We start from the raw sequence: 21,289 nt of genomic DNA on the forward strand, positions 1-21,289 counted from the left end.
CGCCCTTGTTTAAACTAATTACTAAATTTAAAACTTAACAATCCCCCTCCTGGTTCAACAAAATATTTCGACCCCCCCCCCCCCGATAAAACAAATCAGGTTCCCCCTTCAAAATGCCAACCCCTGTCGTAAATAACGATTGCTCTCTAAGATTGACGAAATTGATCAGACCTTTGGGTTGTCATGAGTTGAACATGTGTTAGTTTTTTTCAACCAGGTAATGAGCTTTAGTAGGAGCTCACTAAAGTTTTCATCTTGCTCCAACTCATGTATTGTACGGGGCCCAAGGAACAGTGGTTCTTTTGATGACCTGTACTCTAAGTCGTGTTGCGACATTGTTGACCAACTGGTTATCCGTTACTCCTAGTGATAACAGCGCGGCCTCGATGTATGTACCGCAGCTCTTGTATCAACCTGAACAAGCTAACATTCTTCTGAATGATACGTTCGTGAAATCTATGACTTTCCAAATTCTTTGATCAGAAGTTCCTTGACTTAGCTGGACCTTACTTGGGAAAAGTGCCCGTAGTTTGAAGTAATGCGAATGTAATCTTGGAGCAGTCCTTCAAGAGTGCGTATTTCACGATCTTTAAATAGGACTTGTTATGTTAAAAGAACAAAGCTTGAGCCTCCCGAAGGTTAACATGCTGTAGATGCTCTGCATTTTCACTGAGATTATCTCTCGCTTGATTGCTGATATTTTGACGCCAGCAATGACGGTGGTATCTGATTTCCAAGCCAAAGGCTGTTTGCCTGTCTGGGATTGACATTATAAACGTATCTAACCGCTCTCTGATGATCTCCAATGTAGATAGTGTGTGCCTTGAATCTTCTCCATGCATCTTGTGTCAAAAGTAACAAAAGTGTTTTTGTCCCGGTTACCAGACTTTTGTGGACGCACAATGCCTTATCATGCAGAACACCTATACTTGAACGTGAGAAAGATAATTGCTGACCGGACATCCCAGCCTTTTTTTTTTTGATTTCTCAGATTTGTGCTTGCGTTTTGTGGCTTGGCATTGAGCGTGTGTGTTAGACATCGTGGTACAACAAGTAGCATGCTTATGAAAACTCTTAGGTCCTTTATCCCATTCCACTGTTGTATTGACATGTTGAAATTTATCAAGGCCCTTCCATTGTAAAAAAATGTGTTCTCCCATTTCTCTACTTTTTCTAACCTGTCTTTTACAGGGCAATGATCTTTCAACATGCATTCTAGTTTATCAGTCTCTTGGTTGCTCTGTAGCTCTTCAGTGTCTGTTCTCTTCTCCATCACATGCTCTTAACGTGCAACTTTCCTGAAAGAACAAAGGTAACACTTTCAAAATCTATAGTATCTAAAGTAATTGCGTAAAAATAAGTATTGGCCACATGTGTGTCACATCTTAAATATCGATGTTCATGGTTTTCGACATGGCTTAGACAGTCATCATGGATTTAGGGGTCAAGATGCCCCCAAACACTTTGAAAAGGTTTGGCATGCCAAAAATAGTGGAATATGTGTCAGTATAACCTATCCACTACATGTTTTTGTCAATATGGTGCTGGCAGCCATCTTGGATTTAGGGGTCAAGGTGACCCCCAAACTCTTTGAATATGATCTTAAATGATTTTGCATGCCAAAAACGACACATTGTTGGTTATTATAGTCAATCCATGATATATCGATTTTCATGTTTTTGTCATATGGCCTGGCGGCTCATCTTGGATTTAGGGACCCCAAACATTTGAAATATGGTATAGTAATCAGTATAGCATATCCACTTCATGTTTATATAGATTTTCATGTTTTGTCAATATCACTGGCATTTTTGAAAAATGAGCTATAAATAGATTTTCCCGACATTTTGGGAGGGACATTGGAGCTATTTTTCTTAGAATATGTCCATCCATCTTGGATTTAGTCAAATCCACAGAAATGACAAAGGTTTGCGCATGCCAAATATAAGAAAACGACAAATGGTCATCGGATCGTTGCGCAAAAGATAGAAATGATTCAACTAAGGGACATAGGAGCTATTTTTTCTTAAATATGTCCATCTAGTCAAATGAACAAGGATGAATGCTTCAGGTTGGCTCAAAAGTGCTGAATGACCTTTGCATAAAAGACAATTTTTGTGCATTTAGGGGCTGTCATTTTCTTCAGAATGGGGTCATGAATATACTAGGGGTCATACAAATTGTATACCAAAAATAGTGAGGGTCATAATTTTTTTACACCAAAAAAAGGAGGTTATAATATTACTACAGTTTCCTTCAAAGAAGAATGGCACTTGTTTACATTTTGAGAGTGGGCACAGTGTAAACACGGTAGTAGGGTTCTGATCAGTGGCGTAACTAGGTTTGGTAGCGCCTGGGGCAAGAAAAAAAATTTGCGCCCCTACACCCCCAGAATATCTTAGACGTGGGAAATTTTTAAACATTTGCGCGCGGGACGCTAAAATTTTGGACAAATAAGGCCTACCACTAATTAATTTTGGTTACTAGAAGTTGAATATCGGTCTTAAAATGTTCTTTCAATAGATTTTGTGCTGAAAAATTTTGACTTTCATCGCTTGGAGGGGCGCGGAATCGATGCTGAATTGGTCAATTTGGTGCCCCTTAAGGGTAGCGCCCAGGGCACGTTGCCCCCCTCTGCCCCCGGTAGTTACGGCACTGGTTCTGATTGGCTGATTCAATCGTCTGACAAACATAACTACAGACGTGATAATTTGATTGGCCGATTACGCGCCTTAGACATTGGTCTGCACAAACAAAGCTCCTTGTATATGTCGCTCATTAACAGAATAACAGGGCATTCGCGTCAATCTGAGCAAGGGCTGCCGTTCTTCTCTGAAAACGAGTGAAAGGGCGTGTGACTTAAAAAGAATGTGGGTGCCCTACGAGCACATTTACACTTTCCATCACAAATTTTACAATCTTTAGTTACAATGACAAAATAATGTTTCTGTACTGTGCACACCTTTCCATCAGACACACATTTCTTAACTTTTTTGGAAATTTGTCTCTGGTATGCGTACAAAAGGGCGGTCATCAAAATATTCCGCCAAAGATAGGGGTCACAAAATTTTCAGCCCACGATGGAAGGGGTTCATAAAAATCGACTCTGCTCACTGACATATTCATGACCCCTCACCTTTGTTTCATAACCACTAAGGCCAAATAAAAAAATAAACATGTTTCACGTCCCCTCCCGCTTCCTTTTTTGAGGTTTCTTCAATTATATTTTATTTTTTGAAATTCAGTTACAACTTTTCAAAAAATATGTCTAGGAAGTAGAGATGCTTTCTATAGTCTAAAGGTTTTGTGATAGTTAGAGGGGCCTATCTCTCAGAACAACAAATAAAAAGAGGCCTCCTCCTTTTTCCAGGCATTATTGTATACGCTAAAACAGCTCTAATTATGGGTATTTACACTGATTTTGCGATAAAAAATACAAAATAAAAAGGCCGGACGTGAAATATGTTTATTTTTTGACTTGGCCTAAGGTGTAGGACATTTTTTTGTTTTAGCTATAGCCCCCACTCCAGACGTATTTTTAATTGGACTTGCTCAAGTGGCATTTTCTATTTTATTACACAATTTGTTGCCATTTTTTATGAACTTGTAAGTTCTTAAAATAGCCTAAAATGAGGCTATAGCATCCATAATTAACAGCCTTCTCTAATATTAATCTCCATAGACTTTACATGTAAAATGAAAAGGTCCAAAAAAAAAGAACGGTAACAAATTGTGTACTAAAATTTGCACAAAATGATAATTGAGCAAGCACAAATGCAATGCACTATTTTTCGTGAGGGTGCTATACGAAATATTTTTTATGTATTGTATATATATGGTCTTTTTAAAAATAAAATGTCCATCTGAAACATAGGTGCCCTCCTGCCCGAAGAAAATAACAGCCCCTTAGCAGCCACATATCCTGGCTATATGCACCTGGTCAACTTTACAAGCAAAAGTTGATGGTAAACTTTTTTGTTACACCCTGTATATCCCTTTTCTGTATCTTTTGTGTAGTTATGTCAATGCTATTGTTGATAGTAAAGTAATTGTGTATTTTTGTATCACACAGAGCATACTGCATATATAGTGTAGCACACTGAGCAAAGTGCATGCTGCTCTCTGCATGTATCATATTAAAAGGGCATTTTGTTTGTATTGCATGGTTTGCATTAACCAATTTTTAGGAGCTTCAAAACATGCATTCATAATGATAGTCAGAAATGAGTGAACTATTTTGCATCTGACGATCATGTCAATCCTCACCACGGCCTGTGATATGTTTAACTTTAAAAGCACACAATCAGAGACAATGGCCAATGATGTCTGAACTTTAGGAAGGAAAAGGGCAACTTTTCTAGGAATTGTTTTCTAGCATTAGTTTCCTATTACTAAGACCTAACTTTTAGAGAGTTTGTATGTTTAAAGGTAAAAAACTAACCATAGGGCATGCTGTTTCCCGATGGGTTAGAAATTTCAATCATCAAGAAAAAATGTATACAAACAAACTGTTGCTGAGTTTGATTGACAGGTGAACTAGGCCTACATTGTAGTATCTTTAAAGGAAGTCTCTGGCAATCATAACATTATGACTTATATGTAAAAAAAAATAACTATCAAGCACGAATCACATGGTTTTATTTAAAACAAACTCATCGTGACTATAAAAGCGATTAAAAACACCCGTCTCTCAACAGGCGACATTCAAAATTCCTGGGCGCTGAAATTGTCGAGTGTAATGACAATTGAGTACTGGTACAAATAACCATTATGTCATTGCACTTAGACAGATTCAGTGCAGGAATTTTGAATATCGAGTGTTGAGGGACGAATGTTTTTATTCGTTTTTATAGTCAATATGAGTTTGTTTTAAATAAACCATGCGATTCATGCTTCATAATTATTTTTCTAACATAAAAGGCACAATGCTATGATTGCCGGAGACTCTGATTTTATGCATCATTTTGTGCATATTGGCATATGTGACGTGTCATGTCAAAAGGAGACACTTTTGGGCAGGATCGTAAATGGAGAAATAGCCAAAAATCTGCCGGTGGGTGATTTTTCACAATTTGGGTTTGTTGCGAATTTGTGATGTTATTAATGTTAAAAATATTGTCTGATAGTTTCAGACCGGAATATAACTGGCATCTTGTATTTTTGAGACATTTTTCAAGTTAATTCCTGCTCTCAACATTGTCAATAATATTTTTAAAGGCCGATATCTCAATTTCCAATTTTATAATACCATAACTTCCGAACTAAATATCTTTGCTTACGAATGTCCGATTTCATTGGGGAAAACGGCGTTGTGGAGCAAATTATCTCTATATTTAAGATATGTAAAAACCTCAAAATTGATAACCTGCCCAAAAGTGTCTCCTTTTGACATGACACGTCACATATGTGAAATTTATTAAGTTATTTTTTTTTGTTAATGAGGCCGATATCAAAAAAATTAAAAAAAACTGTTTCTAGAATGTCGTCTCAAGATAAAAAAAAGTATTTTTGTGTTATGATGTAGCAACAAAGGAATATTCTGTCCCAAGAGGTATAGGCAGTAGTATTAACTTCAAGATCATTCATCCATGGTAGAAATATCATGCGATGAAATTTGACCAGCATCCTTTAATGTTACTTACACCTAAACCTTGATGTACATTATAAATTGAAGGCTTTAAGGTGGTATGGTACTACGCCCCTTGATAAATTTTGTGACTAATTTTGCATTTTTCTTAAAAAATTACTACACTCTGGTAACAAAAGTTATGTATAATACTTCACTGACATTTCAGTGATTGAAGACAAGTGGTTCATTATAGAAATGAGGTACATTCTAGCGGTACCTCTTTTCTTATCATCAATAACATACCGCTTGTCTTGAGTCACTTAAATTACAGTGTAGTAACTGGATTCCTTGCCCTATAATATACATAACTTTTAATTGTTACCAATGTGTTATTACTTATAGAGAAAAATGCAAAAATAATCGCAAATTTATCAAGGGTGTAATAGTACCTAGGTTTTGCCCGTAATGGGCATTTTTCAGTTGTTTGTTTCTTTGTGAAAAGGCAAAACTCTAATCATTCATAATTTTTAAGTGCAAGTATTGTATTCAACCAAATAGCTCTTTGGGTGCTTACACAAGACAAGCGGTTTGATACTTGTGATAGAAAATGAGGTACATATACCGCTAGGATGTACCTCATTTCCTATCATATTTACTGAACCGCTTGTCTTGATTCACTGAAATTTCAGTATAGTAATTGGATTCCTTGCCCCAATAATATACATAACTTTTGTTACCAGTATATGTTATTAATTTTTGAGAAAAATGCAAAAATAGTCACAAATTTACCACAGAGGTGTAGTACCCCCTAAATGGGTTATGATCAAGTTTGAAAGTTCAATGACCTTTTCCCACTGAATGCAAGGTGTTGTTGAAATGGCTCCATAGCCTAGATTAATAGTGCTATTTCTCAGCCAAATATGGCAACTTGTAGTGCATATGAACTGAAATTATTGGATTTTGAAATGTTTGCAAGCTCCGAGACATAGCATTTTTTTGGAAAATGGCATCAAGGGTGTATTAAATTCATATTGTTTCGATATCTACGCCCGGCCCCCCAACTCAACACAAAAGTTGACAACCATGAGAGTTACCAAATTGCGTGGAAAAGGGGTTATTTTTTTACCAGTAGCAAGGACCTTGAAATTGGCAAAATTTCGTGAAATTTGACAGTGAAATTAGCATAATAGGGGTATTTAATTTGCACTGTCCGCGATATTTTGATAAAAAGTAATTGAGAAAATCCAGAAATTTTATGTCAATATTTAGTGTCATTGATAAGGGGTGTTTGAAATTCTAATCATTGAAAGCGGATGTTTGAAATTCTAGTCATTTAAAACCGCAAAAAAGGGGTTGATTTTGGCCATATTTCGTCCTCGATTTTGCATGAAAAAGGGGGTAAATTTGATGAAAAATCATTGCAAAAGGGGGCTTTTGAAAGATTTGGTAACTCTCATGGTTGTCAACTTTTGTGTTGAGTTGGGGCCGGGTATCTACGCTAGTCCTGTGGTGAGTCTGTTGACATGATAAAACAATATAAAAACTTGATCTCGAATTCGAAGCGATTAACTGAAACACTCCCGGGAAGCAATTCAACAAATGGGGACGCTTTATAGTTATATATTTAGTAAGTTGTTATTCGGCACTCTGTCATGTTATAACAGTATGATATACTAGTAATACAATACAAGTGGCAAATGATGTCAGTAATTTATATTCAACAAACACATTTATTACAAATGGAGATAACTTTATTTAGCAAATAAAGGATATTAATGATTAAGTACAAACTTGTGATAAAGTGTGTTTTTCATTGTTATTATTCAAACACATTGTTATACACCAAATGGGCTATTCTAGTTGAAATCCATACACCCCCTATGGAATACATGACCTTAATCTTTGACACAGGTGATGTAGATTTCAAGTGGAGTCACCCATTCAGGTAACCACAATTGAAATTCACACTCCCTGGGAGATTAAGGTCATATCTTCATATTGGGCTATTCCAGTTACAATCCTTCCACAGGGGGAGTATGTTTTTCAAATGTAATTGGTCAGGGTTAATTATTTTGAAACCCATACACCCCCTGCATTATGGCTTTACCTATAGACCACTTGACATCAATGTTTATCAACAAAGGCGAGGATTGGTCTTTCGATTTGCTCGAACGAACCGCTTCACAGTTCAATGGCTTTCTTGTACCATATGAAATGTGGTGGGAGATTTAAAATACACACGCCCTGAGCAAACTACGATGCGCACGCACAATGCAGGGCAAAGAACAATGGAAAGTGCCATAATGCGTGCGCATACTGCCGGGTAATGACGTCACATGTCAAGTGGTCTATATCTTCCACAGATGGAGTGAGTATTTCAAATGGAAGTTACCCAACTGTCTATTCTATTCGAAAACTCATACTCCATCTGTGGAAGACTTTGGCTAAATCTTCCACAGGGGTAGTGTGGATTTCAACTGGAATAGCCCAATGACCAAGTGGATGGTGGGAATATTGGCTGCTCATGATAGAAAGTGTGCAAATTATTACCCCAAGGTGATCTGGAGAGTATATGTCTACTATTTTCCAAGACTGAAGGTAGAAGGAAAATAGTAGGCCTACATTCTTGAGTCACTGAGGGGTAATGGAATTCAACATTCCCTGAATACAGATCAGTCAAGAAGACGATATCAAGGTGACGATGTTGGTAAGGGGCGCACCATTAGATTTCCAGGGGGGGCATGGGAGTTTTTTGAAAAAAAACTTCGCCCACTAGTGAGACGAAAAAAAAAAAAACTTCACCCGCTAGTGAGACGAAAAAAAAACAATTTTGCCTCACTGATGAGTAAAAAAAAAATTCCCCCAACCAACTTTGTATAAAAGTATACATTAAAATTGAAAAAAAAAATATCTAGCCTTTGGAGGCGAAAAAAAAAATGAAACTACACAAATGAAAACCCATGATTCCTTTATTATTATATTATAGGTCATACACACATGTAGCTGGTTTTAATAGCAAAACAAAAATCTACCAGAACTTTTCTTTCTGAAAAAAGGCTTCTTTTGGGAGGCCTATCCATGTATGTGAACCACAGACATTGGTTCTAGAGATCAGTGGGGTAATCTCCCGGGTAATGTACTATCCAGCGCCATAAAAATTTAAAATATCTAGGACCCATTTTTTATTTTTTGAATTCAAGTTTTAAATATTAATAATTTAAAACAAAATTTTGGCCCAAGAATTTTTGTTACGATGTACGAAAAAAGTGGGCCAAAAACTGTTATTTTGGGATTTTGGGCGAAAAATGGCATTTTGGCCCACATTTGACCTCACAGATGAACTTATCAAGTCTTTGCCATTCTAAATATGTATACTTTTATATACTTTAGACCAACAATTTTGAGGCCCGAAAGTTTCCATAATTCCAGGTTTCAGACCAACCTGCCCAATTTTGTGCCTATTTTTGCATTTTTTTCTTACAAATTATAGTGCATTGGTGACAAGTAAGATATGTATATTATAGGGGCAAGGACTACAACTACTGCACTGAAAATTCAGCAACTCAAGGAAAATAGTTATTGATTTATTGATCAAATATTGGTTTTCCCTCATTTTTTTTTTTTTTTCTACAACTGTTGTCGGTGCTGAAATAAAATTTCCAGTGCATTAGTTGTAGTCTTTTTCCCTATTATATATATATCTTACTTGTCCCCAATACTGCTATAATTTTTTGCGAAAAATGCAAAATAAACACAAAATAACGAGGGGTGAAGTACTCCCTTAAAGTTGGACGTTTGAAATTGTAAGTAGAAAGTGTAATGTGTACAAAATCTTGAAAACGTACATGTTCATTTAAAAATGATTTGATATACCTGAGAATTATTTTCATCTTGTAGCGATAGACAACAAAAATATACCCTTCAAATATGAGAATGAAGTTCAATGAACCATGTTATTATATAGCCATAGCTAGTGGGGGGGGGCCCAGGTGGGGGCACGAGTCAGTGGTAATAAGAAGTATTTACTAGGGAAAAAAATGGAGGAGAAAATATTTGGTCCACCCCTCTCACTTTGGTCAACAATTAAGTGAAATTGAGACACATCTTTAAAAAAAACCTCTGGGCAATGTGTTCCCAGCAAACACAAAAATGTTCTTAAAACGTTTATTCAATACGTTTTAACTAAGGTAACACTATTATATAGATTTTTTTTTCTAATTTAAAAGTCCATGCTCTCCTGATTACAAAATTACAAATTTTGATTTTAATCGGACATTCGGTTCTCAAGATATGGTCTGTCAAAATGGTACAAAACCAACAAATTGGCAACAACTTTCTTTTTATAATTTTCTTTATTTTTGGCATGAAGTGTTGTCAGGTAATTTTTTCATTATATATGCATGAATTATGCAAAGTAAAGTTTTCAGATACAATTATAAGAGCAGCCCTCGAATTAACCCACGGCACCCATGGCATTTTGCCGTGGGTGCCCATCCCCACTGCCGTAATGCCCTCAAAATATGTCCTTTACCCAAGGCAGTCACTTGCCGTGCCCTCTAATGACGTTGCCGTCGGTGCCCCAGCCCTGCCCCTTCATTATAAAATCATCTATCAATGTTTGTGTGTGTTTTCATCACTTTTGAGAAATTGCCTTGGTGCCCTTCTCAAATTTTCAACAGTTGCCATGATGCCCTCTTGAAATATTACAAACTGCCGTGCTGCCTTGCCTTTTCTGTTAAAATCCAAGGCAATTTTCAACTTGCCCTAAAAAAGTTGCCGTGCCCCTTCAGATCCTTAATTCGAGGGCTGTATAAGAGGTATGGTAGTACTGAAACTTGGTACATGGGCTATACACATAAAATGCAACAAACCTATGGATGTATTTGGCAATTTTCCATAATTTGCATAAAAATAATTAGGACCCTAATCAACTTTTCTAATTAGTGGCCCTAATTGATTATGCAAATTGAAATTTATCAAATGCAACCGTAATTTTGTAGCACCTTGTGCGTACTACCCATGTAACATGCCTCAGTACCTGCGGAATACTACCCTTTTTACATGTTTTTATTATTGCGGATGGTGTACATGCCCCTGCAGGCCACAATGGGGTATATGTAGGCTCTTTATTATTATTATAAGTGATCACTATTGCCCAGGCGAGGACAAATTACTGACCAACTGTCCTGTTTTAAGCATTCCCTGGTTTTCCTACAAAATCATTATTTTTGTTGATGGGGATGGGTAAAAGCCACAGACTGCTACATGTATAAAATGATATAAACCCATTATAATTCTTTCCTAAATGACACTTGATAATTTGCATACCCTGTAGAGCGGTCACTGCCAGCCAATCCAATTACATAGCCCATCTCCATAACATAATAATTCATTTTATTTTAATCTTCCTTGAAACTAGCTTTTTTTTCTTTGAAAAAACCAAATTCTTCCTCAAAGGGGTAAAATTATTTCCTCCCCTGGTGTGTGTGTGTGTGGGGGGGGGTGAATAATAGAAGAATAGACAGCCCTGACATTTATTTGATGTCTGTAATCATACACTTCCAAGTATCAAAATTGAAATGTGTTCATGGTTATCCAAAGCAGTGTGTCAAATGTCAATAAACTTCCTATAAATATAATACATAATTAATGTCTCCGAGTCTGTTTACATCACTTGAAGAACACTGAATTGTCTCACTTAGAATCTGCAATTCCTTAACTATTGACACTCATCATAAAGCCAGTCATCAACAAAGTGTCATATACACCATTTCACTTCAGTTGTGCTGATGTGGTTTTACACGGCATAGCTGTGAACTGAAAATGTCTGCTGCAGCCTTTATTGTTGTTTTATAAGAAGAAATATCTTCTCTGTCTGTCTCTTTTACCTGCTCTACTAACAGTTTATTCAACTTTTTGAGTCTTTGAGGCTCTTATGACTTTCTCTTGAACACATGAATTCACAAACATAAACAGCTGGATTGCTGTATCTACAAAGTATACTCTACATGTACATTATTCCTGGGAGTTGAAGTTGAGTTGGTAATTAATATGGGATAAAATCCCTGTAGCATGTTGCATGATACTTCAAACCACTAGCACAACACAGTTTGTCCGGTCCTGTAAGCTGCTGCATGCACCTTCAGTCTTTGCTATGATTTGTCATCTACGGCTTTCGTCAATTTCTGTCTTATGAAAGTACAAGATGTCAGAGCCCCTTGGCATCTCAATCTGCTTCCTTTGTGGCAGGGTATTTCACTTTGTTGCAGACAATGCAAATATGTGACAGCACATCTTTGGAGTGCTGCTGTGGCTGTTCAGTTGAACAAATACTTAACCGTTATATGCAAGTAGATGTTTTTTCTTGGGAGTACATCCTCATCACTGCTTGTGTCCATGTCAGCAACTGCATTTGAGATACAAAACAAATGCGATTCAGTGTATGTGTAAAATATTGCCAGCATTATCAAAATGAAACTCAAAATTTTAATTCCCGACCAAACTGCTTATATTGCCAAACAAAGGGTTTCCATGTGTTAGCCTAAATGCAATGTTTGTGATGCGAGAAATTAACATATAGGTGAGTTTGTCTAAGGGTACTACACCCTGCCCAATTTTGTGCCTATTTTTGTATTTTCTCAAAAATTAGAGCGCATTGATTGGTGACAAGTAATATGTATATTATAGGGGCAAGGACTGCAACTCTTGCACTGGAAATTTTATTTCAGCACAGGCAACAGTTGTGGAGTTCCAGTCAAAAACGAGGGGAAACCATTATTTGATCAATAAATCAATAACTACTTGCCTTGAGTCGCTGAATTTTCAGTGCAGTAGTTGTAGTCCTTGTATGCCCCTAACATATACATATCTTACTTGTATCAAATGCGCTATAATTTTTGAGAAAAATGCAAAAATAAGCACTAAATTGGCCAGGGTGCAGTACCCCTAACCTGACCGACTGACGACTGTAAAAAAACTCTGCTGAGTGTGATTTTTGTTTCAATCAATGTGCACAAAGGGGTATATGACTCAATTTGCCACTAAGTTTGCTCAATCTGTGGGAAATGTTGATTACAGCGAGAAAAGTGAACCAAAATATTTTGAATTTCTCGAAATAGGCAACATTTGCTCGAAAAGATCAAGTAAAATAATTGTCACAATATTTTGCTAAATTTCTGACATAAACACAAAAGTTCTCCTGTGTTGAAACCATGAAACGCAGAGTAAAAATGACTGCACTTACCACCTACCGTTTTGATATTTTAGTGTTCTCTATCGTAAACTAATGAAGCTCTCAGAGCCCAATTTTATGCTAGACTGGAGTGCGGGTGGGGCAGCCCCCCCCCCCAATTTGCAAAAGTATACAAAAAGCCCCAAAATGTAATAATTTGCAAGCGATTTTTAAAGCTTTTTTGGTCAAAATTTGTGGAAGAAAGTCTACTTCCACAAAATTGCCCCCCCAATCAGCACCCCCACAAAGAATCATGGTTACGGTCTTGACAAAATAAACATCTTCCCCATAAATCCATTATCATATTATTATTAGCCTGGGAATGCATAAGTTTCACTTAGAGGCTTTGCAATAATTATGAGCCCTAGGGGAGGGTACCGTATATATATTTTTTTTTGTGGGTTTTTTTAACGAGCCAAAAGGTGAGAGGGCAAGCAATTTTTGGCTGGCTGGGAATGGGGGAGGTACAATTTTGGCATACATTTACAGAGCACCCTTTAAATTACACATGCTAAAATAGCAACACACTACAGAAACGTTTAAAATGTACAATTTCCTGCTCGCTAATCATGTAATTATAAATCTGAGAAAGTTTGCAAATTGGGAACCCAAAAATGTGGCATGTGCAAAGGGGAAGGGCAAAGATTTGTTGGCAGGCCGAGGGGGGGGCAATTTTGCTGAGCCAAGAAGGGAAGGATTTTTGGCCAGCTGAGAGGGAGGGGCAAGCGATTTTTGGCACATATTCATGCCGGGCCGCCTTTAAAATAAAACGCTCTAAAAAGGCTTAGGAAAAAAAGTACCGAAACGCTTTTAATATGCAAATTTTCTAGCATGCGGCACTCGCAACATGATCTAGGCCATTTAAGGTTTGCAAATTGGGATCCCAAAATTTGACATGTGTAAAGTTGGGGAGCAAAGATATTTTGGCGGGCCGGGGGAGGGAGGGCAAGCAAATTTTGGCGGGCCGAGAGGGGGGGCAAGCGATTTTTGGCAACCGTTTGGAAATCAGGGCTCACAATTTATTGCACCGCCCGGCCATCTTTTAGAATACCCTGGTACCATCTTTTTAAATTCACAGTGTATGTGTATCGGTCGTTCATAAAAGATGACATTGAAAATCTGCAGTGGTAGGTAGGGTATTCCAAAAGAAATCCCACCGCCCCATATTGCACACAGCACAGCCCCAATGAATAGTACACATATTCATAGCTGGCTTCATTTTCATGCTTTATATTAAAATCAAACATTACCTGGTTCAGGTTGAAGTTTTTGTTTCTTCTGCATCCTTTTGACCTTGTCTTTGTGCGCCGGGTTACGAACGATGTGTCTTAATGGTTATAACATCTTCTCTGGTGTGGTTATACATGTTATAATAACTATGATAAAGACTGCCGAATTTTGATCGCAACGTTTGTGATTCTTGTTTGAACATTATGCTATAGCTAGGCAAAATAATTCCATTGAATGATTATAGGGACTAACATTCACGGATAACTGGACAACAAATTTGAGCAGCAAACAGTCAGAAAAGTAGGAAAGAATTGCCATAATAGTGCATGATCATGATGTGAGCTGAGTGATCTAACTTTTCTTCGCATGTTTGACCTCTGTGGGAAATTCCCACTATGTAGTCTCATTCATATTACTTGTGCACGCTAAGCGCAATAGGACGTTAATAGGACGTGACCTGAGATCGTACGTAATGATACTGATAAATATTTATATTTTTGGGCTTTAAAATGGCTGAAAAATGTCTTTTTTTCTAAATTCTTGCAAATATTGCAAAAAGCAACAATAAAAATTAGGTTTACTATGCACAGTTGAAGTAGAATTGTCATAAGGAATTACTTTCTGCCTCAAAATAGATCACGTGTCATCATGGGTCAAGGACGAATAAATAAAATGGCGTGCCATTTAAAACCATATTAATTATACGAGCTAGCTCGACTTTCTACCAGAATTGGACTCAAAATAGACTATAAAATAGTCTATTTCAGAAGAAAATGGAATATCTAAACTGCAGGCACTCTGAGGAAAAACAATGTGAGTATAAATATCAGAATTACCCCAGAAACCGACGTTTTTCACGAAACATCTAGACTGCCAATTTACGAGAAACAATTTTCTCGCTTTTTTACATGTGTCTCACTGTGTTTATATCACTTGCAAACTTCGGTAGCAACCAAAATATACACATAGAGTGACTTGAATAAAATTCGGTTGTAATGCGTATAATGTTTGCAAGAAATGCCGACGGTCAGACCAAAATTTTGAGCATGTCATTGTGAAAAACGATTCTTAATGCGAAAACATACATAAAACCGACAGAAAACAGCAAAATGGGAAGACAAATTCGAGTGTAATATTTAAATGGAAAACTCGCAGGTGCTAAAACCATACTGAAATTTTGTGTGTATGTATGTATAATAACTGTCCAACAGCGATTGTTTCTGACATTTCTCTTTAATGAAAAATGTGCAAAAAACCGATTTTTCACTAATTTGCCCCAAAAATCTGACCAGATATAAAAGTTAGTAAAAAAAGAGTATACATGACATGTACTGACCCATGGCAGTTATCACACATGATAATGAGTGTAGGGCATCTTTACTTTTCGACAGGGGCTACCCTGACCAACGTCGCTACCCCAGCCCTTAAAGGAAACGAAATTGTAATGATCTTGGTGCGACAATGGCTTGCGAATTTTGTCTGGAGGGTGACGGATGTTGACTGTTGATTGCGGGTCGTCACAATTTCGTTGGTAGTCGTTGTCAACGACCATTGACGAAAAAACAACGGCAAGTGACGTCACATCTCGAACCCTGACGACACGTTGCGGCAAGTAACGAAATTCGTCGGCTGTATTCCATAGTGGCGTATAGTGATTTTTGGTCATTTTTTTGAAAATTGGCACATATGTTTTTAATGATGTTCTCTTTCATTTTTTCTAAGTCTCATCAGTCATAATTAGCTAATTAATTAGTAATTAATTAATTAAATGTGGCGTATAGTTACAAAGTGACATTTTTGTATTCCATAGTGGCGTATCGACCATACGCCACTTTTTATACACATTAATGAAATATCGGCAAAAATGAAAAACATCGTATGTCATAGTGGCGTACGCGTATCGGACCTATACGCCACTATGGAATACGGACGACGAAAAGTAACGCCATAGGGAATACACGGCGACCGAGGTGGCGTACGGTTAACGTTAGGTTAAGGTATTGCGTTTTGTTTGTTTTCCATAGTGACGTATAGTTTTATTTTCAGTTTGCCAGCAATCGTATGTATTTATTTCTTTTGAAAAATATATAACAATAAAATCTATTTAGTTTACTACAGAAATTTCACATCATTTACAAAATATAATGAATGTCTGATTTACACAACTCGATTTTAAATTTCTTCAAACCCGATTTTCTCGAAAAGTTGTTTATTCGCGGCGCCCCACTATACGCCACTATGGAATTTGGACGACGAATTGTAACGATATTGGTGCGACAGTGACTTGCGAATTTTGTCCGGAGAGTGACGGATATTGACTGTTGATGGCGGGTCGTTTGCGAGTACCTGCGGCATTGAAACGGTGGTCTGCGATGGGTTACGATTTTTAAACGATGGTCCACGATTTTAACATTTTTTGACGTCAGTTCAATTTCAATAGACTGTCCGGCACGATGCAATTTTGAAGTTCATATAAAAAAATATCAATAATAATCAAAAATATAAATATTTCTGATTATTATTGATATTGATATTGATGTTAATATTTTTGATCATTATTGATAAATTATATTGATATTAATATTTTTGATTATTATTGATATTGATATAATAGTTTGGATTATTATTGATATTGATTTTAATATTTTGATTATTATTGATATTGATATTTTTTTATTATTATTATTGATATGTGTAATATTTTTTATTATTATTGATATACATATTAATAGTTTACATTATTATTGACATTGATTTTACTATTTTTGATTATTATTGATATTTATATTATTTTTTTAATATTATTATTGATATGTGTAATATTTTTTATTATTATTGATATTGATTGTGGGATAGGCTTTTACGACGCGAATTCATAACAATTAGTGGGTTTTTAGCGGGTTGCCGTCGGACAAGTTTAGAACTGTCAAGCTTTCGTCAGGAGTAGCTCTGACTTCTTCAGGACAAAGTACCTAAGAATGAGACATGTAGACCACCCTTACCTACTGATGACTCTGAAAAGAGCCGTTCACTGAAGACCGCCCCTTGTCAAAAGAGAACAAGGAGATCTCGACTATCTGCTAATATACAGGTTTTGGTGGCTCTGAAAAGAGCCGTTCACTGAAGACTGTTTGTTTCTGTAGACAAGGGACAGTCTTCAGTGAACGGCTCTTTTCAGAGCCATCAAACCTTTAAAATCAGCAGATAGGCGAGGTCTGCTTGTTTCTGTAGACATGGGGCAGTATTCGGTGAACGGCTCTTTTCAGAACCATAAAAACATGTATATTCGCAGATAGGCGAGATCTGCTTGTTCTCTGTTGACAAGGGGCAGTCTTCAGTGAACGGCTCTTTTCAGAGTCATCAGTAGGCAAGGAGCGGTCTACATGTCTCATTCTTAGGTACTTTGGCCTGAGGAAGTCAGAGCTACACTAATTGTAATTGATATTGATGTTACTATTTTTTATTATTATTGATATGTGTAATATTTTTGATTATTATTGATATTGATGTTAATATTTTTGATTATTATTGATATAGATATTAATAGTTTGGATTATTATTTATATTGATTTTAATATGTTTGATTATTGTTCATATTGATGTTAATATTTTTGATTAGCATTGATATTGGTATTTTTGAGTGGATGATCAGAACGTTGTGAAGAGTGGAAACGCCAAAGTGGACTATACGACCCGCACACACAGGCTTTGATGTCGGCCGCTGAGTCACGTCATCATCGCCGCAATCCACCGTCAGCTGCCGTTCCTTGCCGCAAGCAAATCCGCTGCCAGCCGTCCGACCTCGTTGCTTGTTGTCGGGCTCCGTCGAGACATCGTCACTCGCCGCCCAGACAACGTCCGGTTTTGGTCGCAAGTCGCCGTTTCCTAGCGACCAAAACTGGACGTTGTCTGGGCGGCGAGTGACGATGTCTCGACGGAGCCCGACAACAAGCAACGAGGTCAGGCGGCTGGCAGCGGATTTGCTTGCGGCAAGGAACGGCAGCTGACAGCGGCCAACATCAAAGCCTGTGTGTGTGCGGGTCGTATAGTGCATTTAAGCGTCCCCACTCTTCACAGCGTTCTGGTTATCCACTCAAAAATATCAATAATAATCAAAAATATTAACCTCAATATCAATAATAACCAAAAGTTATTATTGATAATTATTTGTATTAATATTTTTTGATTAATATTGATATGTGTAATATTTCTGATTATTTTTGATATTGATGTAAAATGGTCAATTCCAGCGAAAGCGGCACAACATTCTCTCTATGTTAACTTTCCACTTTAAAACGTCATTAATAAAGGAAATCACGTTATTGATGGAGCATATCATGTCACGTCCAATGTGCTCTCTTTGAGCATATAGGCCTTTACTAGCAAGTCATACCAAGTTATGATGGCTTAAATGAATTGGCGTTACCCACGAATTCAAAGATAAAGCACCATATATGTCATTGAATGTCCTTCAATCAAAATGAAATTATTATCGTTAGACAGAAGTTTGCATGATCTCTCATCATATGTAAACGATTGAATTCTACCAAAGTTTGTGGAATCTAGATGCCATTAAGTCAATTTGGCAAATTTTGTTACCCGCCTTTCAAAAATAAAATGATCGTTCTGAAAAATATTAAGTGAATATGCCATAAATGAATATATCATGAAATAAAGTTTCGTACTATAATTCTTATTATTTTATTACAAATACATTTTACCCATAAAATTCCACAAAATCAAATTTGACGTTACCCACGTATCAAATGTTATCCACGAGTCCAGCAAATATAATTGCCATAACTTAAATTAACATTTAATGACATTGGACACTGAATTTAGTTTGACAAGCGCTTAAAATTGTAAATCGTATAAATACGCTCACCGCTTTAAAACAAATCTACGACGGTTTAAACTTTTGATACCCACGAATCCCGAATAGATGCTAACATTGAAAAACAAGGCGAACATTCATTTTAAATCTAAATCAGCACATATTGAAGCCATGGGTATGCTATAATTTTACAGTACTTACAGTTTATGCACCTAAGAAACGCAAACCCCAAACGGTACTATAGTACTAATAACTTTACCCACGAATTCGGCTTTACCCACAAATCCAAGGATTTACTCGTAAATTACATGTTTCTTATTCATCTTAACATTTTGAAAACATGCGAAATAGGTTCCAAAACAGTCCTGTTTAATAGCGTCCTCGTGAAGGTATACTGAAGCTCTATCGTGAGGTTTTGATTGATTATCCTAAATTACCATTTTTTGGGTGAATGCAATTGGTTAGAGAAACGGGAATCATTGAAACACAATGGAGGAATAAACCACATGATGATTTCCAACCTTCTGTAATATTTTCTATTCTGCCGCTTACCAATACATACCTTCAAATATGTGTTACCCACGAACATTTTGGTTACCCATGAATCCCTACTTAAATTATAGTTAACAATGTCTTGATAGTGTTTTAGTTCATATGAACCATCAAACACGATTTAATAGAATATTGCTGCATGAAAATAGGGAATGATTTTACTTAAAATAATAATATAAAACTGTTTGCTATGTCTTTTTGAATTTGGCAACTTCATTATTCTCAAAATTGTTATACCCAAAATGCCATAATGATCAATTCTAAATATTCCATGTAGTTTGTATTTTGATTAAAATTCATTTTAGTGCCATTGTAGCCTGAATTATTGATATACGGAAAAGTAATTTTTATTTTTATTAAAAAATTAATAGGAATTTGCTATTTTTCAGACGCTGTTACCCCACGAATCCATCGGAGGTCCTCATCCTGCGACGAGATCCAAAATCTAACTTTATATTTCTATAAAGTACTTATTCTAATCTTTTGAACTAATGCAGCAATGTGAAATGACAGCCACTTTGGAAAGAGCTCGAAGAATTGACACAATATTACCTGTGCCTTTGTAGATATATGTAATAAAATTCTATTTTACGTTCAAAGTCTTCACCGATTTCTAATGTATATGGGTCACACGTAAAATATTGAAAGATATTAAAGAAAGTGAAATTTTATGGCGTACAACAGGTAAAAAAGGCTTGAATTCGTGGGTAACATGCATATGCGCATTTAACACTTTATTTGGTCTTGCAAGGAACGTTATTTTTCAATCCGATGGCACTTCCACCTGATGATTCACTAGATATGATCTTCTCATTTGATAAGTCTAGAATTGAAAAGGAAAACATTTTTAAAATGGCCCCAGAGAGAATTTTGTCCCGTTTTGTCTGGAATTGACCAAATACTTTATAGTTTGGATTATTCTTGATATTGACTTTAATATTTTTGATTATTATTGAGATTTATATTAATATTTTTGATTATTATTGATATGAGTGATATTTCTATTTATTATTGATATTAATATTTTTGATTATTATTGATATTGAAGTTAATATCACAAATACTAAAGATACTGTCATATCATATTAATTTACATTTACAGATATGGCTTCATCAAAGCAGTTTTCATCAAAACGTAAGTTAAAATTAATTTTACCTTTTAAGTTTCACAAAAATAACTTTACTTCTTGTGTAATATAACAATACATTTACTGTTATGTTGTGTCATCAAGTTAATCAGTCCTTATTCTGAGGTTTAGCAATTCAAATTGATTATAAAAAATACACACACAAAAATACCTTAAATAGTAAAGTACATATACATAAGACATTTCTATAGCGCTTTTCCGCAGTACAACTTGTTCCAGTGCGATGAGATATTTTAGATGCATGGATTGCCATGCTTGTCACCTCTTTTTTTCATGCGTGACTATAGTGTTTCCACATTACACTTCAAACAGGTAACGTTATGATTAGTTACAACTGGGAGGCTAAAGACCGCATGATGAAACTCCGAGATAAACTCAAGGCGGTGGGGATCTCAGCTTGGATAAACGAAGATATTGCTGAACAGCGTATGTTGCACAATTTTTACCATGCACTATTCTTTATACTTTGATAAGTGTGATAAGCTACAACCATGGCCAAAATGTGTTGGGACACTTTTGGAAAACATACACTATATTATGGCCTTATTTCCGTTATTATTAACTTGATAAAGTGGAGGTTTCTTTGGTGCCACGCGTAAACCCTTTCCTAACACCCCAACCCTCCCCTTTCCCCACCAGTCAATGTTGGGTGCCACTAGGCGCGTGTGACCAAAAAGTAGTATTCAACATTCATCGGGGGGAAGTGGGTGCTTATTTACATTACC

General features: G+C 36.3%; 1 long non-coding RNA gene across 1 annotated transcript in view; it reads left to right on the top strand.

The window, feature by feature from the left end:
* The window catches only part of LOC140168910 (uncharacterized), a 33,128-nt gene extending 12,158 nt beyond the window's left edge, over positions 1-20,970 (top strand). Inside the window, exons 2-3 of the long non-coding RNA XR_011861282.1 lie at positions 20,519-20,551; positions 20,877-20,970. This is a non-coding gene — a long non-coding RNA (uncharacterized lncRNA). The remainder of the gene's footprint in view (positions 1-20,518; positions 20,552-20,876) is intronic.
* The last annotated feature ends 319 nt before the right edge of the window (positions 20,971-21,289 follow it).

This window comes from Amphiura filiformis, chromosome 14 (assembly GCF_039555335.1).
Source record: "Amphiura filiformis chromosome 14, Afil_fr2py, whole genome shotgun sequence".
In the NCBI taxonomy this organism is placed as follows: domain Eukaryota; kingdom Metazoa; phylum Echinodermata; class Ophiuroidea; order Amphilepidida; family Amphiuridae; genus Amphiura; species Amphiura filiformis.